General features: G+C 40.7%; 1 protein-coding gene across 1 annotated transcript in view; it reads right to left on the bottom strand.

Annotated features, from left to right (window-relative positions):
• Positions 1-26,120, bottom strand: part of ctdp1 (CTD (carboxy-terminal domain, RNA polymerase II, polypeptide A) phosphatase, subunit 1) — a 117,728-nt gene that overhangs the window by 29,233 nt on the left and 62,375 nt on the right. The window lies entirely within an intron of this gene.

Below are 26,120 nucleotides of genomic sequence, written 5' to 3'. Positions count from 1 at the left end.
ACGTTTGCGTGACAATTCCAGTGGCTAAGCTTTCTGAAATAATAGATTCTTAAACAGTATTATGCTACACAGTGTATGTGGAAACTCATTCCTAGATTTCTTTGGGCACTTTAGGGCAACCCCTCTTGTTTTCCATGATTCTGCTTTTACAGTTTGGCTCAGCACAACAACAAAAAATAAATAAATTGTATGGGCTTTATTTTTGAGGGGAGCTAGACCCTCCTATATACAGGTTTAATGTTTGTTTTTAGTTCAATGTTTGTTTTAAAAACGCCATTGACAATGAAGGGAACATTTACGTCATCTTGTCCCTAACACAAACATTTGTCACCCTTTGTTTTACATCACCATTACATCACCTAATCATAGCACTATACATGGGTGTGATTTAAGCAATATTACACGAGAGGGTGTGGTTTAACGTGATTATTGCCACAACGTTTAACCACACCCTTGAGTGTAATATTGCAATTATACAACAGTTACCCTTAAAACTAAGAAAATCGCTGAAAAACCTTTTAATGACAGATGTAGTCACTACGACCACAAAATAAACTAGCTAGCCTAGCCACAGAGTTTGCTGCGCTATGGGAAAACAGAGCAGCTGAATTATTTGTTTTGATTAGGTGTGGAGTGGTGCTCGTTTGAACCAAGGCTAGAAGGTTTCCTCGAAACGACCTGTTGTATAATTTTTATTTGAATACACTTCTCAGAGTTACAATTTAATTAGCTGGGGACCCACTGGAACCCACTCAAGGACCCCTGGGGGTCCATGGATCCCACTTTTGAGGAACACTGTACTAAAGCACAGCGATGCACAAACATCACTTTAAAGAGGAGTGCATATCTCCTACGGGATGGGTGAAAATAGCTCACATTGCGAGATCTGCCATTTTCAAACCAAATAATAATACAAAGGGAATCTATAAGCAAGTGATAAGGTGCCAGGCAGAAGAATAACAAAGTTAATAGAGCCTAAGTGGCTCTTCCTCAGACTGAGGAAGAGCCACTTCCTCACGTTATTTACCTTTTTGGAGCACGATCTATGTGTTCTTTTTATAACCTGAGAGCACTAGGTTTTACATGTATTCAATGTTTGATCATTCCAGAAAGCAAGCTCTGTAATATCATTCGGCTACACAATTTGACAGTCTAGTCTACTGTACATGTAACCGGAAAGCAACGGCATGTAGGATGAGATGCACACAGCTATATCTGAAAGGTGGCAGACCATGACCATGAGGAAAGAGAACTCAGGCCCATGTGTGTATGACACTTGACATGCAGAGAGAGAGAGAGAGAGAGGATGCCATAGCCCGGAGCAATTGTCACTCCGGGCTATGGCATAGCATCCTCTCTCTCTTGAGTAGTTGATCCGGTAATAGTAGTAGTAACAGATCTATCCATTTGTCCAGAACCGCCAATCCAACCGATATGCTCTTATATGGCCATACCAATATATGGGCATATACTGATGACGTCACTGACAGATAGAGATCTCCATATATGGGCAAAAAGAGAATAAGACACTGTGACTCAGGCATACAGTATCGGTTGGATCAGCAGTGTTTGGGCCGCTATCAAAGATATAGTATACGAGATTAGAGGGACATTAGAGTGGGGACATACTGTACACGCGCACTCAGGGCGCTTTTAGACGGAAACAGGCTCCAGAGAAAACGGCATGTGGCGGTGACGGACAGCCAGACAGACCAGACCCGCTTCTACTCTACTTCCTATATCACAAGTTTGTTCACACTATGATTTTACATTCACCATCGCTAGTCACTACATTTGTATTTGTAGGATGAGCGGGGCGATCGAGCGCTTGCTCATCTAGGAACTCCAAATATCGCCTACGGCTCTACCGTAATGTAATAAACGTATGCGTTGTGAGCCCAAGTGAGCCATGATGTCACACATTTTGCAGATTCACCGTTTTGCCTGTTTGCATGGAGATGGGAGGAAACTGCGTTTTCAAAGATTTCCACTCTGGCAGGCGTTTTATATGGACACCGTTCTCGTGTAAAGGTTGGCCTGACACAGGGTTGAAAACATGCTTTTCTGGTGGAGATAAAGATCAAGTGATGACAAACATAACATACCCTGGAGAAGTGCTGGCACTGTTCATTGTCACCGTCATTATGTCGAGGGGTAAAAAAAAAAATAGGCGCTGATGGAATACAGCTGTCTAAGATATTACAGCAACCCACTGATCCCACACAGAGATCAAACAAATGCTAATATAGGCACAACAATGTTATGGTCCTCCTCTGTGATTAAATTACAAGCATGACAGCTCACTCAGTTGGTGCACCATCCGTTATTGTAATTGCCTGTGAATTGGCTGGCTAAGAACAGTCTGTATGTGCTAGGGACGCTGGTGTCGTGGGTTGGTTACATTTAATTTGGTCTTTGCGTGGTAAAATAACCACTATGACGATGGCGCAATCTGTCACGGTGCTTTCGGAATTTATAATAAGTGTTAGAAGTGTGTGCCAAGAATGTCCATCCAAAGTAGAGGTGATGTTGTGCTGAAGAAGAAGAAGAAGAAGAAGAAAGATGTTTTTATTTAAAAGGAATCTGGAAAGGCTGCAGTGATGCAAGTGATGACAGCTGACTCCAATGGTTTCCTTCTGGAATGGAGACATCCTACAGTACAATGCTATCGAGGGTGGATTTAGAGTTAAATGCGCTTACACACATGATGTGGATGAGGAGATACTACCCTGGAGGAAGCTGGTCACGTTAAAGATAGAGCACCAAAAGCCAACAGTGAGATTTGCCTGGGATGGTAAAATATTCAAACCCTCCTCTGTTGAAAGGAATTTAAGAGATTAGGTGAAGAATCAACTGAATGTATTAAGAATACTTTAGTGCAGGGGTAGGCAACTTTTATTATCAGAAGAGCCATTTTTGGCCCAAAAACATATTAAAAATATTTAATTATTTGTGATTCTTCTGGTTTTTTAATATTACATTTTATTGTTTGCTAATTTCTCAAAGCATGTCAAGTATACTGTACCAGTAAGCCAGCAGCATTGGTGGTGAAAACAAACATAGATGTCTTATAATAAATACATTCAGCTATTCTTCTATTTTCCTTCATTACATTTTATTCTTATTTTTATCTGGTGTATAGGCAACATTGTTTTGCAATATCAAAATGAAAGAATAGCTTATTTTAATAATATTTTTTTTTAAATTGGTAACCACTTTCAATGTGGCTTCTATATTTTGGCCATGTCATTATAGGCAAACATTTCTGTCAGGTCAGGTCAGGTAGGTTATTGTGGGCCAGCAATGTTCGGAATTCGCTAATCGGGAAGGCTGAACACCTCAGCAGATGCAGCACCTCGTACTGATCCTCATCTCTACCTCCCAATCGTCTGATGCACAGTTGCTCTATATTCAGAAGGAAATGTTCACAGCGGACACGCCAGCCCACAGTGGCCTATTTAGATTAATTTGGAAAACAGAAAACAAAACATGGAAACAGATTTTTGAACCAACTTCCTAAGTGGTATGGAATCCGATTCAAATCTGATTTGCACATTACCGTAGAGAGTTTAAGTTAAGCATTACTACTCACTCCAATGCCATTGCGTTGTTACCACAGCAACCAATGTTGATAGGTCGACGATGTGTGAATACACAAATCCCTTGCAAATAATGATCACTTGAAAATAATAATGTGGACAATCAGTCCTAGATCTTATTTGATTAACAAATGCGATTTGCATGCAGTCTGAATAAAGCCTACACAGTATCTAATACATGCTACTCACACACCCACCCACTCTCCTGATACAGAAATGCATTGGAAATTCTTCCTCAAAGTAAGAGAATTCAGGAAAAACGGGGTGGGAGAAAGAAAGAAAGAAAGACAGTTAGTTGCCCGTTTAAACACAAACTAATTTGTTCTGTTATTTTCCTTTTGACAGAATACAGAGTATAGGCTACTGTACAGTGTTTTCATCAAAAGGCACAGTTCTACTGCCAAATATGTTTGGAGACTTGTGTTACCAGGGATGGACTCGGTTTCTGTCCATCTCTGCAGGCCTCAAAAGGACAGAAAACCTGTGAGGGGGGAATGAAAGTGACAGAAGGAATCTACTCATCAGCTTCCATCACGCAACCAAAGCCCCCGGGCACAAGCTTGATTTACATCACTGGATATTCAAACCTGACAGCCACCACTGTGGCAGGACAAACCCAAAGCTTTGCACACGGCCAAGAAGCTTAATGATGTCTCTGTTTTTGTACAGTCAACTCAGAAAGGCTAAATAATTTGTACAAAAGCAATAACAGCAGCCCCTAGATTAAAATAGAAAATGCTTGGCTTCAAATTCTTTGTGTAGTGTATGTAGCACATTATTTAGTAGCTCTCCGTCAATTTTTTTTGAACGCCATTCACTGCCATAAATGTTAAAACAGCATGGGGAAACTTTTAAATAAAACACTTGACAAGACTTTAAAGTTGCTAGTTAATTTGCCATATTTAATGCTAACCTCAACTCTTAACTAACCCTAAGCGAGACAAAAATACAATTCTTGTGGGGTCCAACATTTTGGCTCTTGATTGGGGCGAAAGACCTCACTAGACTCAGCTTAGGAGGAGCGCGGCAAGGACTAATGGCAGATCCCTACTCTGCTTGGAGATGACAATTCAAAGAACAGGCAGCCATTATCACACAGGCCTTGCAATCTACACAGACTGAACAGAACCACCATATGCAAGGAGATTTTTGCTGGCATCCAAAACACCTTTTTACACGGTCTGATGGCAGAGAAAAGGGGGAGAAAGGGAAGAGAGAGAGAGAGAGAATTGTATAGTAGGGAACTGCCCATTAAATCAAAAGGCGGGGAATAATTCATACTGTATGTCTCCTGAGGTTTATGTGTGTATGTAGAGGAACATAAAAAACAGTCTGCCGGCATAGAGACTGCTGCAGGCTACATATGAGAACTCCCATGATAAACAAAATCGATACGTTACCCTTAAATAAAGCAACGCCGCACATGTATCCACATGTACATCGCGCCTACAGTCCAAACCAATAGTGTGTGGGGAATTGATGAGAATGCGGCAAATACTGATTGAAAGCCAACTGCTGATTCAACTCAACTTCTAACCCATTCTGGGCGGGAACCCATTTTGGTGTTAGCACTATGTTACGCTTTAGCTATTGAAAAATAGCAGATCTACAAGCTCATAGCGCGCCACCGAGTGGCGCGCTATAAGCTTGTAGGTCTGCTATTTTTGAAAAATCGAAGAGCGACTGACATAGAAGACATTTTTAGAATCTGATCTCAGGTCAGAATGGGTTAATAATCGCCATAAATCTGGTATACGACGACGTGCATTTCTCAAACCTAATGCTCATTCAGTTGAGCTGTCAGGGGCAATAATACCCTCCAAACGCGCTGTGCTGGGTGGGTTCCATGAAGTTATACAAATGAGAATGGCCTGTCTGGTGGGTGAAAGCTCTTCCCAAAATGCTCTGCAGCTTCCATTTATCTACCGCCGTCGACGTCCTGAGAGAAGTGGTTCTGCACCATTTACGTGAAGCACATCCCGATGACAAATATTCATGAATGCAAAACAATAACGATCATAGCATCAATTCCACACAGGGGAGAACGAGTGCAGCGCCGTGTTATTCAAGCGTAGCAGTTGTTGTGGGCCGTGGAGATTCTTCAATGTGATTGAATAATCAGCGACTGTGCATCTCATAGTGTAAACTAGCAGCGTGGAGGCTGAACATCGTCCCTCTCACTGGGGAAATCATGATCATAATCTCAAAACAGTCACTCACTTAAAGCCTATATGTAGTTGACTGGAGTCCCCCAGGTGTCCACCTTAGTACCCCCTCCTTTTCCCTGCCTCTACACTAAATATATTTACTGAATGGTTATAGATGGTCTATATAAGGTTAAGATGCGCTGTGGTGATTTCTTTCCCCTTAGTAAATATGCAATTTTTTATTGCAATTGTTTTGACTCAATCATTTCTTACTGGCATAATCCACTTTGTTCACATTATGATGTGCTAAAGTATGACCTAACCATGTGAATGGAGAGAGGAAACAAGACAGGAGAGGAACGATATAGATGAGTCACAATATTCTGACATATCTACAGTATTATGGACAATCCTCATAGCCCAAAGCTCTACCACAGTGATTTTCAAATGTTTTTCATTCCAAGGACATGCAGAGAACACATTTCACTGCGGTAATGTGTGTGACTAATCGTACGACTTTGACCCCAAGTTTACCATGCATTAGGCCATGGACTGGCCATAACTCTGAGTGTATAAATGTACAAATTAGTAAAAGTACCTCAGCCATGCAATTTCACTAATCTAATCAAACTAGGTGAATGGTTCATGGTGAGGTCATTCATTTTAAGTAATACAAAAATATTATAATATAAAATGAATATGAACTATCCATCACCTCAAAAGCCTTAAACCGTATTTTTTCTAGGAATGATAACAAAACTCAAACGTCTAGTAATTTAAATGTCTACATTGATGTGTCTCCTGCCTGCTTCATAAATCGCCTCAGTAGATTATCAAGAAGATAGCCGTGAAAGCCAAACTCCAACCATTCCATCTATACTGAAGATAATGTCACCGCAGGGAGAAATAAGAAAGGGGCCTAAGAAGAAATCAGTGCCACGGTTCTCAAAGTGGGGTTCGTCACATAGCCAGGGGGTCCACAATTTATTTCAGATTTCTGAAAATGATGTATCATTACGATTATGTTTATCTAATTGAAAAGTGTGCCGTCAGGTTTTGCACACAATCAATTTGAATAAAATGACTATTGCCACATGCGTTGGATTTGGTTTATAACTATGAAATTATTGTAAGTATTTGCTTATTGGAGTGGCGAGGATGAGGGGGTACTTGGATATTTCCTCCAAGGGATACCTGGGCCAAAAACATTTGAGAACACCTGCTCTAAAGCTCTAAAAAACAAAAACAAGAAAAAGGAAAATAGCGTCACTTTCCCTTTCTTCTACCACAGTCAAAATCAACTCTGAGATGTCAACCAGTTACACACAGTAAACTTCCTGAGAGTGTACATACTGTATGTATTGTACATTATCAGAGTAAAATGAACACAATGTTACAGCTTAGCTTGTGTCAAGAAGGAAGAAAGACAGGCACGTGCGTGAGTGAATGAGTGATTGAGTGTGAGAGAGAGAGAGATGACAGATCTAGACAGTAGAAGAGTGTATATATACAGTATATACTGTATAAGAATGAGCATAGTTACTGGGTTGGTCGGGTGGGCCCCGCTGCGTTATTCAAAGAGAGAATGACAGACAGAAGAGACAGGGAGAGAGGAGTGAAGAGGGGTGGGCGTTGACAGTACAAGCCACAATAGAAGAGAGAGTATGGATAAAAAATGAGCAGCAGGGTTACTGGGTTGAAGTGTTGATTTTGTCGACTGATACTATCACGAAAGATGTTCGTCGACTACCTTTTTTCACCGACAAAAATTACAAAAACTAAATAAAATTTAAGCGATGATGACTAAAACTATGACTAAATATACTGTCAATTTCGTCAACAAATAAAAACTAGACAAAAATGTTAGGAAGGGACTAATGGACAAGAGATCCAGTATAAGTAAAAGACACGAGTCATTTCACTCTTGGTTGCATGCTTGTAGATCGGCTATTTTCAGCAAGTGTAAAATCAGCCATTACGACAGCATCAAGGTCCGCCACAATACATTTTAGCGGAATTTAGTTGACTAAAACTAGACTAACCCTAAAACATTCCAGGTGACTAAAAAACTAAATGAAAATTATTCAAAAGACTGAGTAAAACAAAAAAAAAATTTTGCTGTAAAAAACAACCCTGCTGGGTTGGTCGGGTGGGTAATGCAGAGCGTGATTCCTTCATCTGTAATCGCGTCTCGGAACGCATCATCTCTCACCGTCTCTGATTATCAAACCAACATGTCGGTGCATTCACACACTACAGAGTAAGATACGACTTCGTGCCTTGCTGGTGCCCGGCGGCAGTATCCCTCCCGACTAATGAGTACACCCAATTCAAGGAGGCAGGGCCTGTGTAGTGTGCAATAAGCAGCCAAACCCTGGAAGCAAAAGTGGAGAGGAGTGGATGTGGTCAATTTGATTACATTTCTTCAGTATTACAGAAGAAAAGATGCAGGCGGCAACATCACAGCATCCAGATTAGATACGGACAAATGCTGGACGAACGGAATGGATGCACGCAGAACACATCATGAACACATATTCTATGTCATAGAATGATGGACAGGTTGGTTCCATGAAGATTTTTAGGACAACTTTATGAGACATATGAAACATATGTGCATGTGCTTAACATAAATAGAGCTAAGCTTCTGCCAATGGCATGAATGCCATAGATCTCATTTGCATGCAATTTCGCATTATTTTGTACATTCTTGGAAACCATCACATAAAAATGTTAAAAGCATATTTTCCAAAACACGGCCTGCAGATTGAGACAGCTATGACTGCAGCCTCCCTGCTGTTATAGTTGTGCAAAATCTCTTGGGAGACGTAGCGCAAAGTGACATTTTATTCCTTTAATATGTGCCATTGTGTGCTGCTGTGATGCAGAACTGCCTCAGTCTCTCTCCGACGACTGTGTGCGGAGCTTGATGGCGTGTGGCAATCAGGTGTGAAATCTATGATGAGAGTTGGGAAATAGGGAGCCACGCTGGGAAGGATGTGTGGTGTGGCAACACAATGCCGCACCGATAAGAGTATGCACACAAAAAAACCAAATAAATCAAACCCCGATATGACAACCGAGAATAATGAAGCATGTTGGAAATTGGAATCCACACACGTGTACTACACACACACTAGGCCTACTGTAAAATCGCTAACAAGCAGGACAGCCACAGAAAGAAATCTCTTCCTTGACAGACATATGAAAGGTCGCGAATCTATCAGTACAAATACATGGTCTGGATCAAATACATGAGGAGCATTTAATCATGGCTTTTCTACAGTATATGCGAGTTTACACATGTGTGCATATAGTATATTATAGTATATGCAGTATGTACACATAAATGCACGTATGAACAAAGTACAGTACATAAAAGAAAACTGAGGAAGGGGGAAACAAGATACCAGCAAGGCTAGTCAAAGGATCAGCACATACAGCCTGTTTGCATACAGTATGAGCGAGCCATGCCTAAGCCCTGTCCGTGTGTACTGCTTAAAAAAGATAAACATACTATGACTGGAGGAGCTTATTGCCTATACATCCATTCATTACATACAGCTTATCAATTTTTTTTGGTTCTGCAACAGCAGTAACAGTGATTAGACACAGAAAGGAGCATTCAAAGTGCACTTCTTTTAATAGATGGGGGAGGGGGAGTAGGCTCTGCCAGTTCCTCAGAGGAGAGCAGAGTGACATTAACACTTTTCGTGCCAGGCAAAAACTATAAAAGAGGACCCCGTGACGCGGCTTGTGAACCGGAAGTATCAGCCGACGCTGTTTCGATCTGACCCTTCACTACCATGAAAAACGCTAATATGCTAACCGGAGTCTCAAACAATTTTTTTATTGAGCTCCTAACATTGTCCCTCACCTCATATCACCTCATCAGAGCCTCAATTCGGAGATAAACGCTGCTAACGATCAGCTCCATTACAGTAGTCTATGAAACTCTCTTGAAATAAATCGGACCCATCTGAACTGAGTACTGTACTTATTTTATTTTGTTACTTTTGAACCTGAAGCTGAAATTGCAGCCATTGCAACTTCTCGTAAATAAACGTAATATAATTTGAAGCAGGGAATGTACCGTCTGGAAGCTCTGTCATGTTGTTATTCTGTATTCTAGCTTTGTTACACACATTTCAAAAGGCTGTAATGTTGTATGCAAGTTTTATCCGTGAATATAATTAGAGCTGGAGATGTTGGTGCTCCTCCACATGACCTGCTTATGAACTGAAACAAGTCTGCTATCTCTCCATCTGGTCTCGTTTGTTTGTTCAACTGTACATTTATTTTACCGCCTTCACTTTAGCAGTGATTTGTTGCTGAGAAAACAGTGGCACAATGCTCCACAGGAGCAGAGTTGGTACAGCAGGTTATATTTCTCCTGCTCCGTATCTCTCCGTCTGACCTGCTGTTTCAATAAAGAGCAAAATGCCCATTCCCTTTATCTATTTATTTAAAAAGGTATGAGCACTAGGCACTCGGGTGGCGCAGTGGTCCCTGCCCACGATGGTTCTACGAGTTCCTAGTGGCAGGTGATTTAGTAGGACACAACTGCAGTGACAACACAGAAATGTGTGCAGGGAGGAATCAATTGGCATAACGACTAAATTGGGGAGATAAAGGGGTAACAAATAATTTGTTACTTAAGTTTAAATTAAAAATACAAATACACTCAAATAAAAGTATGAGGATTGTAAAGCATACTGGTGTGAAACACAGGGGGCATACGCAGACCAGTATCTTGTTAATCTTATTAATATAAGCCCATGGCACAGCATAGCCTTCCACCAAAATCCCCCAACTTCTGCCCAAAAGAAATATAGCGTCTACTCTACAGCGTAGGTCTTGCCCAGCGTAAAGGCACAGAGGCATGAATTGTACACACTAGGGCAGTGGTCCTCAACAGGCGGACCGCAGACCGCGGTCCACGACCGGACCGCGACACACCTCTCTGTGGACCCTGGATAAATGATAGAATAAAGAGAAGAGGCCTGGGCCGTGGATCAGTGGTCCAGGCACCTTGGCTGGTAATCCAGTCTGGCAGTGTGCTGCGGGTTCGACTCCTGATCCTGATGGCCTTTACTGCATGTCACTCCCCCATCTCTCTCCCCATTTCCTGTCAGCCTACTGTCCGTCCTCCATAAAAAAATATAAAATAAAGGCGAAAGCCACAAAAAAAACATTACAAAAAAAAAAATAAATAGAAGAAAAAAAGGCACTGCAACCGCGAGTTGAATTCTCTGTTGTATTCGCACAATGCCGAGCAAGGTCATGATGACAATGTTGCGCTGACTGGCTCTCTAGCAGTGACACATTCACACATTAAGTTTAATGAACAAAATTTGATTTTTGGAGGTGAATAATGAATATTTGTCAACTCTGCCACCCCAGTATTGGTTGGTTGGGATGGGACCCGGTTTGTATAAGCTTGGTTTGACTGTACTAAACAGGCATAGTTGTTTCTAGGGGTGGGGGGCGAGGGGGGCAGCCCCACCCCGTGGGGCCCACGTGGCCCGCAATTTTATTTGTGTGCGCATGAGACTGGACCATGGTCTTATTCAAAAATGATTTGTGGACCTTCAGCATTTCTAGTTGAGGACCCCTGCACTAGGGCATTAACCAAACGTGATCTGATTTTTGATAGTCACCTCGACTACCATCAAAATCGGTTTATAGTCGATTATTCGGAGGTAATTTTTTTTTATTTTTTCCATCCAATCAAGCATTAAAACACTGTGTTCTGAAATGGCCAGCGAGTGAAGGATTAACTGCAAAACAGAGCCGGTGAATGCAGGCCGAGTGGAATAGTAAGAGAGTGGCGACACGCTTTTATCTCACCGCAAAGCGGGTGCCTATGGGCTATAGTTCCAAACATTGGAACTATCACATTGAGATAGAATGAGTACCTCCGCATTCCATTGTTACAATGGGAGTCAATGTGTCGCCACTCTCTTACTAGATTACTCTGAATGCCGCTCTGATTGGCTGAACTTCACATCAGCTGTTTCAAGTCAAAGTTGCAAGTCCACAATAACTCACGGATGGATGCTTTGTGTGAGCTTGTAGATCTGCTATTTTTGATGGGCAAGACATTTCTACGGCGCAGCATAGCATGTTGCGTTGTTCACAGAACACAGAGTGGAGAATGGAGCGGGGAGGAGGAGGAATGAACGATGCAATGTTTTTCATTCAATTAAAGTTACAACCACAGTTCCTTTGGTCTTTAGAAGGAGCTACAAGCTAGGAGGAGGTTATGATTACATACTAGGTTTGCTAGCTAGCAGGCTATGAATCAGATGATCAACTACTTCACTCCATCGCAACTATTATAACTATGCCGTTTGTTTTTAATAATGCCGCACGCCTGCACTTTTGTTGGATAAGCATGAAGAAAGATGAATAAGAAAAAGAAACATGAAATCACGGCAAGAGCTACTGTAGTTTGACTGTCACTAAACTGGATAATATTGAATGAATGAATGAATGAATGAATGAATGAAAAACTTTATTCTGAACATAACAAGTCAAAGAATTAAAAGAAGTGCAATATAGAAAACAAGTATAAACAACAAGAAAAAAAAACAAGCCACACTGGCCGCAAGTATAATTATTTTTATCTCTTCTTTTTTTATTATGTTTTTTATTTTTTTAAACTTTTGTATGTTCAGAAAGGAGTAGGTTGAAGTAAAAAACTTATATAACCCTACCCCTTTATAGCTTAATTTCAGCGTCATCGCTTGACATCATCTCATAACTACCAACATGGTATAAACTAAAGAATTCACAACAGAGAAACCAAGTACATTAAATAGTGTAATAGTGTAAGTCATTGTATATGCTCTATAATATATTCTATTCAATATATCATATTATGATCAATAAAAAATAATTTATATATTTCATATAATACATACATATGGTATATTATATATACATATATATATATATATATATATATATATATACACATACAATCAATTAAGTACAATTATGTAAATGATAAGTCAGTGTTTTGTAACTTTTTTAACTGGTTCACACTTGGGCATTGCTTGAGTTCCACATGCAAACTGTTCCATAGTTTTACTCCACAGATTGAAATACAAAATGATTTAAGTGTTGTCCGAGCCACTCTGGTTTTTAGATTTAGTTCCCCCCTTAAATTATAGCCCCCCTCTCTATCAGAGAACATCACCTGAATAATTCCAGGTAGTTGATTATTCCTTACTTTGTACATTATAAGGGCAGTTTTAGTTTCTATTATATCCATGAATTTTAAAAGATATGAGTTTAAAAATAATATATTAGTGTGATCTCTATATCCAGCATTATGTATAATTCTTATAGCTCGTTTTTTGAAGTATAGTTATTGCATTAAGTGAAGTATTCCCCCAAACCTCAGTACAGTAGTTTAGGTATGGCAAAACCAGGGAACAGTATAGCATACGTAATGACTTATAGTTCAAAAGGTGTTTTGCTTTATTTAAAACTGATATATATTTATTATATATATATACTTAATATGAGACTTCCAGTTAATTCTATCATCAATTATTACACCAAGACACCTTTTTAACTTGCATAATTCTGAAGTGACCAGGTCCAATAGCTCGTGTAGATTTTTTCCGGAGCAAAAAATATTAGTTTCCGGTCACTTAAATAGCTTCGCACCCAATTTAATACACTTCCTCTAATACCATATCTTTCCAATTTAATAATTAATATGTCATGATTAATAGTGTCAAATGCTTTTTTAAGGTCAATAAATACCCCAGCTACATATTTATATTTATCTATGGAATTAGTGATCTCCTCAATCGAGTCCATTAATGCCATCGCTTTTGATCTGTTTGCTCTAAATCCGTATTGACTGTCACTGAGTAGAATTGTGGAAGTAATGATACAGGTCTGTAATTTGTGAAGTTGTGACTGTCTCCAGATTTAAACAGTGGTATGACTTTAGCTATTTTCATGCCGTTTGGAAATGTACCAGTTTGAAATGATAAATTGCAGATGTATGTTAATGGTTTAGAAATCCCTCCAATTATCATCTTTACTAGTTTCATATCTATATCATTACAGTCAGTGGACATTTTATTACTACAGTTATCAACCATGTCTATGATTTCTCTCTCCTCTATTGCTGTAAGAAACATTGAGCAGGGATTCCTTTCTATTATATTATCAGTGTGTTCATCAGATGTCACAGGATCAGAAATATTTTCAGCCAATTTTGGTCCTACATTTACAAAGAAATTATTAAAACTATTAACTACCTCCTCCATATTGTAATTAATAGTGCCCTTATCAGAAAAATATTGTGGATACTTTACATTCCCAGAGTCATTTCTAATAATACTATTTAATATATTCCATATTCCTTTAATATTATTTGTATTGTTATCTAATAGTTTGCTATAATAATCTTTCCTGCATCCCCTTATAATAGTTGTTAACTTATTTTTATATTTTTTATATTTATCTTCTGCCTCTTTAGTTCTTATTTTAATACATTCTCTATACAAAGTGTTTTTCTTTTTGCATGCATTTTGTAATCCTTTAGTAATCCACGGTTGGTCAATATAATTTTGTTTTCTGTTATACTGTTTAAGTGGACAAAATTCTTATCAAATAATACAATGAATATCTTTAAGAAGTTATCATATGCACTATCAATATAATTTTCCGTATATATATATAGATTCCCAATCTTGTGCATTTAAATCATTCTTAAGTGCATTGATGGCATCATCCGTTCTTACTCTTCTAAATTGGAGTTTGCAGTCTGATCTATTTCTTTTGAAATTACAGTCATAGACGGTAAAGACAGGTAGATGATCACTTATTAATTAATTAATAATCCGCTCATTGTTTTGTTATCTATATCATTAGTGAATATGTTATCTATTAATGTAGCACTATGGGGCGTGATCCTGCTGGGTCTGGTAATGTTTGGATGTAAACCTAAGCTGTACATGGTATTAATAAATTCCTCAGTCATTCTGTGATTGTTTGATTTCAAAAGATCAATATTAGTATCAGCAGCTATAAATAGTACTTTTTGATTATTTAATGTATACATCTCATCCATTCCTTAAAAACCTCAATACTAGTATCTGGTGCTCTATCATCATCATCATCATCATCATCATCATCATACTATAATTGAGCGAATGTCTGAATGTCTGTCTGTCTGTCTGTCTGTCTGTCAGAAACAAACACTTATCTCCTCATTGCCTGCACCAATCGCTCCCACTTTTCACACAGGCATTGACCATAATAATATGGAGGTCTTAACGAAGCCATTTTTCCAATAAGATTAATAATGAATTTATTAGTGAATAAAAACCCGTTTATTTGTCCGTGGTCTATCTCCGACCGAGCCACACTATTAGCACACATCTCTCCATCTGCACAAAAATCTGCACGCTCCCACAATCCAGCTAGGCTACTTTTTACCGACGCAACTGTCATATTTACTGTACAGATATTGTTTTTACATCACCACACGATCATGGAGAATTGTAACTTGAAGAATTGTGTGCCTGTGGAGGGGGTGTGGGACGCATAATTCGATAGGTCACCGTTTGTAGTGTGACGTAGGAAGCGAAACCCAGCCCCGTCGGAGCATCTGTTCTGTATCCGTGTTGGATGTGAATGACCAGCGACACACAGCCAGGACTGCAGCCGCTCCGAGGACACTGTTTCTGGGCTTATGATCAGTGACACACAGCCAGGACTGCAGCCGCTCCGAGGACACTGTTTCTGGGCTTATGATCAGCGACACACAGCCAGGACTGCAGCCGCTCCGCCGCTATATATAAATGCACCATTTACACTGTCCGCCCCCTCCTCAACCACCTCCTTCGCCGTGCATTACACATGGGCTACATGCACGCTCAAAGCCTGGACACTGACAACGACAGCTTACAGCCCTGCGCGCACCCAGCGTGGCTGATCACAACGGAATGCTTATCTGTCGGGGTCTCGGGGTGGCCAAATGGAGACGTTTGGAGAAGACAGATCCCGTGCAGTCGGAACAACACAATGACAAAATACATACAGACAGATGCAATGACAACGACACGTTCCTAAATCACACAAAACATCTAATTCTTATCCTGATTATATAAAGAACAAACTACAACTTGCTTTGAAGCCCAAAAAGCCAACCTCCGCGTTCACCGTTTAATAGCTTATATCTCCACGGGCAGCAGACGGTGAGCGGTTAGGGACCGTCTACAAAGTGCAACACCGACCTTGAAAATATTCAATAACTTCCATTTATAGGCAGAATATCACCACCATATTTACATCACACATCAATGGTGTACTTATGATTGTACTACAGCATTTAATTAGCCTAATCACACACTGAACATGATTTGCTGTTAATTAATACATTTTTACTATTTTCTACAATTATTTCGACTGTTAAACATTCTACTAGGTCAGGGTTCCCCAATTAATTTTCCTCAAGGGCCATATTTTGACTTGCGTACCAGGCTGGAAAAAATATATATTTTTTTTTTGGAAATTCTTCCATGGGCCACAAGGGGGCCGCAAATGGCCCGCGGGCCGCCTATTGGGGAACCCTGTACTAGGTTATCAATCACAGTTGTCATATTTTCTACCACCTTGTAGTTCAAGTTACTGTCCACATACACAGCTACCCCTCCTCCACCTTTAGTATTTCTTTCTATATGATTAAATTCACAACCCGCCAGCTCGAAATCCACACCTTTATCAGAATCAATCCACGTTTCAGATATGGTAATTATATTAAACGATTGTATAAAGTGACTTAAGTATTGTTTGATTTTTGTGAAGTTAGCATACATGCTTCTGCTGTTGAAGTGGATTATTGATAGCTGTCCATCAGCCTTGATTGACTGGTTGTATTGTTCAGTGTAATAGTAGCAATTGTCATTGATGTTAGAAAATAAATGATTGTCCGGGTCTATGTCATTTTCTATGTCCAGTAGCTTATGGTCAGTATATTCACATGTTTTAAGTTTTCATCGTGTCATGGTCCATAATCATTTTCGTTAATTGTACATTGTCTCTTGTGTTAGTTGAATGAGTTATTTGTGTGTGTGTCATGGCTGAAAGTTTGTTAAGTCACGTTTGGTGTGTTTAGATTACCATGCTCGACCATGAAAACCACTACGTATAACTCTTCCAGCTCCTCCATGTTGCGTATGCATAGTACCTTTGCCTCCTCCGCTTCTCCGTTCAGTTTGATGAATACTTTGCAGTTTGTGGTCCACGTAGCTTGAATCTTCCCCTGTTTCTTCATGTTTCGGGCTTTCTTGGCGATGTCCGCGTTGCGTTTGTTGAGATGTTCATTGAGGAAAACATCGGATCCCATCAGCTTCTTTCGTTGTTTCATTAGTGCAATTTTCCGCTTGCGATTGACAAATCTCATGATGATGGCTGTTGGCATTGTTTTCCCCTGCACGTTTCTCCTTGGAAGCGTGTGACAGGCTTCAATGTCATTGCAAGCCATCTCGATCTCATGCTCGTGAAAGAACGCTGCTACCTGTTGCTCCACCGAGATGGTATCCTGTTCGCTGGGCTCTCCCCCGTCAGCAGTCGCCGCTGCCACCGCCACGGCATAGGACCTAGGTTTTATTTTGATCCCGGTGACAATAACGTCGTTCATCCTGCTGTATTGTTCGAGATCCGAGACTCGATTCTCCAGGTAGTCCATTCTCTTGTCCTTCTCCGCGTTTTGTTGCTTAAGCAGCTTTACCTCCCGCACCAAGTCAAGGATGGTTTGCTGCTGTTGTTTGATGGTAGAGATCTCCTCCGCCAAAAACTCCAATGTCGTTTTAATTTCCTCGCCATCCTCTGCAGAGAGGTTCTTCATTGTCGTATCGTTTGATAACTTTAAAGTTTAGAATAGCAGTTGAGAAGATTGTTTGCAGTGAATAGCGTTCGCTCACTGACAGCTGTCAAACCGGCGTCTGACGTCACCGGTCACACTCAGTTTGAAGCACATTGGAGGCGAAACTTCCTTTGCATCAACTAAAGAATAATATTGGGCAGAGTGAGGAGGTACTCCTGCTATACTTTACTGTACCGGACAACACGACGACACGTCTCCAATCTAACTTGTTGAACAAACTACAGTAATAAACTCGCCAATAGTAAAAGTATTTACACACTGTAGTTGTCCCCATTGAGCGTATGAGCCTATGAGGCATATGCATTTAGAAAATCTGTCTTGAATGCTGCCAGTGCCACGGTCCGCCGCCCACAGTGACGGTAAAACCCACGTACAGTAGGCTTGTATATGATATGAAACCAATCAGGAATGGATTAGTACTTAAGTTGGAGAACAACCAACAAAACAACAGAGCTCACAGCTGCATGTCTGCTGTAGAAAAGCAAAAAAATAATTGAATTTTATGTTAATGCCCTAGTACACACTAGTCACTAAGACGCACATGGACGCATGTCAATGGCTCTGTTTGTCGTTAAGCTGGGCTCTTTATTCAGAAAGCCATGCTGTGGTCTCAATCCTTGTTGCTGGGCCCAATGTTGCTTAAACCTCGTGATGAAGAATTACTCTCTGCTCTTTGCCTGAAGAAGAATGGGAGGTGCTGGAGCCGAATGCACTGAAGTGAGCTAATGGAATGTAAATGGAACATAAATGTCATAAGTAAATAGCTTAAGTTTATGCATCTCCCTAGTGCTGAACCCGGTTAAAGTGACATTTTAAACCACTTAAAGAATACAATTATGCTACTTAATAAGGGGGTGAAAAAGAAAAGAAAGAAAGTGAGAAGAAAGGTCAAATTCTCATTCAGCGGAACATAAAGATACCATACCACATTTATTTATATAGCATATTTAAATAACGTTTAATATTTTAATAACTTCATTAAAAAAAGAAAGATGCAGAAAGATTTGGTGACGCAGACAATTTCATTTTCTGACATTGTTTTGAGCTCACATGAAATCAGTATAACTGTACTGAACAACACATGGCCATAGATTTTAGAGAAAAACAACAAACATAAATAATCTTAAAAATAGAGTAAGTAATACAGTATGTTTTGTTTTTTTGTTAGAAGGTTAAATCACTGTATTATGATGGTAATCATTGCTATAGTGTGTTTGTTCAGTAACAGAGGTCTCCCTGTCTCTCCAGCTCTTTAATAAACAAGGTAGGTAGGTGACAAAATGTCAGCCAGTCAGGAGAGAGTAGCTTAAAGCTTAATCTTTATAGTGTTCCAGTTCCAATTTTGTCAGCTCATTTCTTTGTGTAATCACTTACAATTCCATTTGTCTAATATATCCTGACTGCGTTCTCTATCCTGATTGGATAAAATTGGTATCCCAGCTTCAGTTTCAGAAAATGCATTTTCTGTTTAATGAAAAGCTGGAGTGAAATGGAGACTCCTGTACTGAACAAACACTCTATAGCAGGGGTCCTCAACTAGAAATGCTGAAGGTCCACAAATATCTTTTGAATAAGACCATGGTCCAGTCTCATGCGCGCGCAAATACAATTGCGGGTCGCTGGCCACGTGGGCACCACGGGGTGGGGCTGCCCCTCTCGCCCCCCACCCCTAGAAACAACTATGCCTGTTTAGTACAGTCAAACCAAGCTTATACAAATCGGGTCCCATCCATCCAACCAATACTGGGAGTAGAGACAAATATTCATTATTCTCCTCCAAAAATCAAATGTTGTTCGTTCATTCAACTGAATGTGTGAATGTGTCACTGCGACCTACGTAACAGCTAGTGAGCCAGTCAGCGCAACATTGTCCTCAGGACATGCCGGCCCATAATACACATTCAGAGCGTTAATTGCGTTGCTCTCTCACGGTCGCGGTGACTTTTTTCTTCTCTTTCTTCTATCATTTCTCCAGGGTCCGCAGCGAGGTGTGCCACGGTCCGGTCGTGGACCACCTGTTGAGGACCACTGCTCTATAGCAATGAGTACTATCACAACATAGAGCTTTTTAACATTTATTAACCAAAGAAAATCACGTACACTGCCTTTAATCATACATTTCCATTATATGTATGATTGTGATTATCATACAGTATATGGTTCAGTCCATCACGCCTCGTGACACAAAAGCTATCTATTATAACAAGTGTAAAGTTGTCACGTGCGCAAAAGATGTGGCCATCAGCCAATGAAAAGATGTGGCCATCAGCCAATGAAAAGATGTGGCCACAAGCCAATGAAAACACAACCAAAGCCAACATGTGCGCTCCAGTCACTAGCTCTCAGCCCCTCCCCCTCTGCCTCTCATCTCCCTATCCAAGTCCGCACTCCGCAGGAGAAGAGAAACGCGGAAGGAGAGGAATTGTTGCCTCACGATTTTGCTTATTCCTTCTAAATCTCTGTATATAAAATATAGCTTAATCAGTTAATCTCTTAGTTACATCAACATTGTTCTTCGACAATAGTTGTTTTTTGCCTAAGTATTACGATTACACTGTTCGCATTGGCTATTTCGCTACTGCCGAGTACTTTTGATTGCACACACACACACACGCACACGCACGCCTGTAAGCCACCCCCCCCCACACACACACACACACAACACTACCCCGTCCCCGTGTCCCACACACACACACACACACACAAAAACAGCGGAGCGCCGAGAAAACGTAGCAGCAGACTCGCTGATTTAATGGGTAACAGACTCAGTGACTGTACTCGCGGGCAGTGGACTCCCACGCATACTACCGCGGACCCCTCCGCCCCGCGCCGAAGATCACACACGGCAAGAGTTCACCAACATGCGATCCAGACCCGATACATATAGGCAGCGGCTACATAATTTGTTTTTTTATTCCAATTCATTTTGAAGTGCAGTGTCTCTCGCTCTCTCTCTCTCTCTCTCTCTTGGCACGACACCTTAGAGTATATACTCTAAGCACGACACACACAGGAATTGGGCTAATATAGGCTACCAATAGAGGACGTTATAATCTTGAGTTTCATTAAATAACTGTCTTTCTCCGCACGCGCGCACACAACATTATTCTTTATTCAAGTGAAATGCCAACGCCAATATTGGGCTAATATAGGCTACCAATATGTGGGTAGCCTACAGGGATTTACCGACGGAATGAATATATATATATATATATATATATATATATACAGTGCCTTCGGAAAGTATTCACACCCCTTCACTTTTACCACATTTTGTTTTGTTACAGCCTCATTTCAAAATGGATTAAATTCGTTTTTTTCCTCATCAATCTACACACAATACCCCATAATGATGAAGTGAAAAAAGTTTTCTCAAATATTTTGTTAATTTATAAAAAATAAGAAACTGGAAAAACACATGTACATAAGTATTCACACTCTTGACTTAGTACCAAGTTGAGGCACCTTTGGCAGCAATTACAGCCTTAAGACTTTTTGGGAATGATGGGAATGAAAAAAAACTAATTTAATCCATTTTGAAATGAGGCTGTAACAAAACAAAATGTGGTAAAAGTGAAGGGGTGTGAATACTTTCCGAAGGCACTGTATATAATCATCTATACCAGGGGTGCCCACACTTTTTTTTACTTGAGAGCTACTTTCAAAACGACCAGCTCAACATACGTACCACCAAATAAAACTATCATCCCATTGCTGAAAATAGTTACAAAATGTAATTGAGGGGCCTTTCATAGGCTACATATAAGACAAACGCACATGGAATGGGAAATAGAGGGGGAAAATGGAAATGGTAGGGTTTTATTTTTGTTGGTATTTCACTTTTCTACTGATGATTGTAAGCAACAACAAGTATTGCATTGTGTGTTTGAGCTGACAGGCCCTTTTTGATGTCAATCAATCAAGTCATCTCAGGTCATCTAAAGCGGCAGATGCAAAAATCGTTTTTTATATTAAAATTATATATTTTTTTAGGGGCATGTCATGTGGTCTACCTGCAAAGCCTTTGTGATCTACTGGTAGATCGTGATCTACCTTTTGGGCACCGCTTAACGTCAGATCAGGGGTTTTGTCGGCGGGCGCCAAAAATGCTCCCCGACAGCATAATCGGAGCAAATACCGGGCAGTGTGTACGAGCCATAACGTGTTGACTACACTACACTAATAAGGACACATAATAATAACTAATAACCCATCCGTTACTACATGTGGAGTCAACTCCCGCAATTACCTTCTTCCCATAGTGCGCTGCAACGTAACTAGGATGAGCGGCCCATTAGGGCCGCGAAATTCTAGTGTTTCTATATCAGTCGTTCTTCGGTTTTTCAAAAATAGCAGATCTACAAGCTCATAGCGCGCCTCTGCTATTTTTCAATAGCTAAAGCATAGCATAATGCTAACAAAAGGGGTTCCCTCCCAAAATGGGTTAACTCCTGCTTCTCAACTGTTCCATAATAAGAAGCTCAGTTGTTTCAGCACGACTCCTCGTCCTCAGGGCGACTTACTGGTAGTATAGTCGTGTCTAGTCGTGTGGCGAGGCAAACTGGTCTGCCGTGAGAAAAGCTCAGTTGTACCTTGCGATTCTGTAGTGTGAGCATATTATTGTATACGGCATACAATTCTACAAAAAACGTATGAAATATTATTTCATGTACTATATCAGTAATGCTTTCATGTCATTTTGCAAACTCTGAATCAATTATTGCATTATTTTGTTAATAATAAATATTATAGTTTGTCAACTTTTATTAAATACAAATAAATGTTTACAAAGGAATATGAGTGTAACACGTTAGAGGCTATTTTGCACATATAAGAACAAAATACAGATTTTGACTCATCCTTGCTCAAATACTGCCTTTCCTCTAGTATACGAGAACAATGACCAGAAAAACAAACCTATTATATAGCTTCTTAAGTTCTTAGTGCATCCAGCTCCCACACAGATCACTTCAGAGAATCTGAGAAGGAACTCTAACCACTTCAATCAGACAAGTACACTGTGTTAATGGCTTAGAGATGACGATACTGCTGCGGTCACAATGTGGCCGTGATGAGATGAAGGAAGAAAAGTGCGTTTGGAGGAGAAATTGGGTATAAGTTTCAACCTCAGCCCTCCGTTATAAAGATGGTCTATGTTCTTATGAGGGCTTTAAGTGCCGAATCATGATTTGATCAGCATCAATGTGAGACCAAGTGCTACAGACAACGCATTGCAAAGTTTGGTTTGCTCAAATTAAGAGTCAGGCTTTTAAGGACAGTATGAGTGACTAGTGGCTAAAAAGGTAGACCGGAAGTCTGGCATGTTGCTGGTTCGAACCCCGGCTGCTCCTGCCATCGTGACAAAGTATCTTTGAGCAAGACAATGAACCCCTAACTCTTCCCGATGAGCAGGTTGGTGTGTCAACGTGAATGCGTGTGAACAAAAGAACGATATAAATGAGGATTTAAATCACTCCAAGGCATTTTGAATTGACAAATTATCCATTTATAAAGCAGTTTAATTAGGAGGAAACTTCGTGGAGAGCTTTACTAATAGTCTGCAGTCTGATGGTTCCCATGGAAACTGACCGAGTCAAAGTGAAATAAATCTGATTAATCAATTCAAGTCAATGCAGCGGAGGAGAAGGGTATCTGGGGAGAGCTCTGCAATTCAGCAGAACGTGCTTATGGATTTCAAGTGTTTTAAGGCAGTGTTATACACGTTATTCTGATTAGTTCCTTTCCCCTCCATCAGGCACCCCGGCTGGCCAGGGGGAGGTAGTTTAGAGACGAAGATTACTACATGTTTTTTGTGAGGGTACCTACCTACCCTAGGGGACACGGGGAGAACATGCAAACTCCACACAGAAAGGCCCTTTTGCCAACCTCACCCCCATATGGGCACTGATGACGCAGAGGAGAGAACACGCCCCCGGCGGGAATCAGAACCACAGACTTTCTAGCTGTGAGGCGATCAGGCGACAGCACTATTGGAAGTGGTTTCAAAAGTTGCACAACAGACACGCTCAGACTGTAGTGTATCACTCGTCGATATCAAACTATTATAAAGCAATTAAAAGACGGAGATCTCTGTCCGGGGCAGTAATTGTAGAACACTTTCCCTGCGATTCGATTATGTTTTCATTGTTTAATCCACGTTTTTTTTATCAGTTTTTATCATGTAATTAGCATAAAGGTTGTATCTACAGTATGAATGTCAAAATGACTAATCGGCTCTGCTCATTTGTAAAATCTTTCTCTGGATAAAACAAATATGATATGGAAGGCTAATGTATTTCTGAAACAAGGTCTCAAACAATTATTGAATGAATAAACTACAATCTAAGTTAGTTTATATTTGGCATTTGGGAACGCATGTGGGCCATTACTGGATACATTAACAAATGTAATACAAATACTTTTGGATGCACTTTAAACTACCTACTCATTAGTTACAGTCTCAACCCAGAGGGAGCTGCAAACCAAAAGGATAATTCCAAACCAAAGGACAAATACTAAGCTTTTCTGGCTTTAATTTCCTGGCTTTCATCACTTTAAGGCAGCCAGTTTTAGCTGAAAAATGGGCTTTTGCCTACTTTTGCCTTCCACCAAAAGAAAAACACAAACTTTGCTCGTGCAAAGAGAGAAAATAGTTTGTTTGAAAGGACTGCTCTGTGACTGTGCTGTGTGAAGTATTTTAATCTCTTTTCTCGTCATGTGGAAAAGGTTTTTCTCCCTCCTTTGTGCAGATATATGGCTGCGAAAAGCTTTGCGATTAAGCTGCACAGCTCTGATTGTGTGTGACCACCGCCCTTCAACAGCTGCCTTTAGAGTGCACGGCTGACAGACCAAAGAATGACGTGGGCAAGAGGAACAAATACATCATGCATGCTGGGGACAGTGTAGGCACGGCACCAAACCAGACAGCAAAGCCTCAGGACAGGCAAACTGACAGGGGAGCAAAACTCTTTCAAACCTTCCTACGCTTTCAAAATTTCTAATTATTAAGTAATTATGCAGCACAACTTGCTCTGGTTCAACGTGGGCATACAGCACAAGGAAAGATTTGGGGCTGTGAAAAAATATCTACTGATTACAGAAGTCTTCCGTTATTATTGAGGCCTAATTTATTTTTTAAATAAATCAACTAATCAACTAGTACCAACAAGGCCGACTAGTGGATTTACTAGTAGACTAGTTGAATAGTCGACTAGTTGCTTAAAGCCCTACTGCCGACTCATGCAAACCAGTCAACTATAGAATAGAGTCCATGTAAGGAATGAACACCTTTTGTTACTCTCTGTACACTCTCTGTACTGACAGTATAAAAGATGTGGGACATGTGTGTAGGGGGGAAGCTCTGGAGGGAGACACTAGTCTCTCTTCGGTGTGGTGAAGAATGAAGTTTGAATCTTAGCCATGGAGTCTTCCTGATTTTGTTTACTTACTTATAGTAACAAAAACTTCCATAGCAAGCTCGAGCCACGAGCCAGAGCCGGGGCAGGCAGCCAGACAGCTGATAAACAGAGAGCCATTTCAAGTGAGAGAACTAAGACTAACCCTGTGTCATGAAAGCGGCTGACTCACGTGTTCAGTATCTCCCTCTGCCTGGGTGCTTTCTGTTCAGACACATTACCATGGCAACTAATTGGGCTGCTAGGCTTCAGCGTAGACTGACTGCAAGGTAGATTGGTGCAATTTCATTTCTACATTTCAGCGATCACCCAGAAGAAATCCTTGCCACTGCGATTCAACGTTTTCCTCCTGCAGGTGGTGGTAATTTGAGATGCAGACTAGGTACCATAGTTTCGACCACACAGTATTTACACCACCGGCTGCCATGCCCGACTCACGTGAGTCTCTGCCGACACAGATCCTATTCCAAAGGGAAGTAAGAGTGTGGATATAGCCAGGGGCGGCCTTAAGGATCTGGAGGCCTGTTTCACGACCTAATGTAGGACTGTTCAATACCGTGCTCTGACATCTCAAAACAACTTTGCAGCAGCAACACCTCTCCTCTTCCGGTCGTCCCTTCACAATGAAATGCCTCCCAATGGACCACATTTCACACCGACAGGTCATTATTAACAGGACATAGGTGTAACTTAACAGCGTGTGTATTTGTGGGAGAGAGTGAGCAAGTGAGAGACAGAGGGTGAGCAAGAGCGAGAGAGAGGGCGAGCAAGCGAGAGAGAGAAAGCCCACACCATGGGCAGGACAGGGGCGTTTAAATCGAAATGGTTGAAACACAGCTAAGGCCGCTACTGGATATAGTGATTGAGGAAAATGGACGACAAAGGCACCAATTTCTGCGATGGCCAAGTCGAGAAACACGGGATTTGCAATGAATTGAAAAAGAGACCACGAGACAGATGTAGCCCCTGGAATGGACCTTGAGCTGCGAGGTCGTTTTCATTTCAGGCTTTGCCCAGCATTTGATTACATTTTTGGGCA

The sequence above is a fragment of the Protomyctophum parallelum genome (genome assembly GCF_964188405.1).
Source record: "Protomyctophum parallelum genome assembly, chromosome: 1".
In the NCBI taxonomy this organism is placed as follows: Eukaryota; Metazoa; Chordata; class Actinopteri; order Myctophiformes; family Myctophidae; genus Protomyctophum; species Protomyctophum parallelum.
The sequence above is the reverse complement of the archived record's forward strand: the minus strand, read 5'-3'. Positions and strand labels throughout refer to the sequence as shown.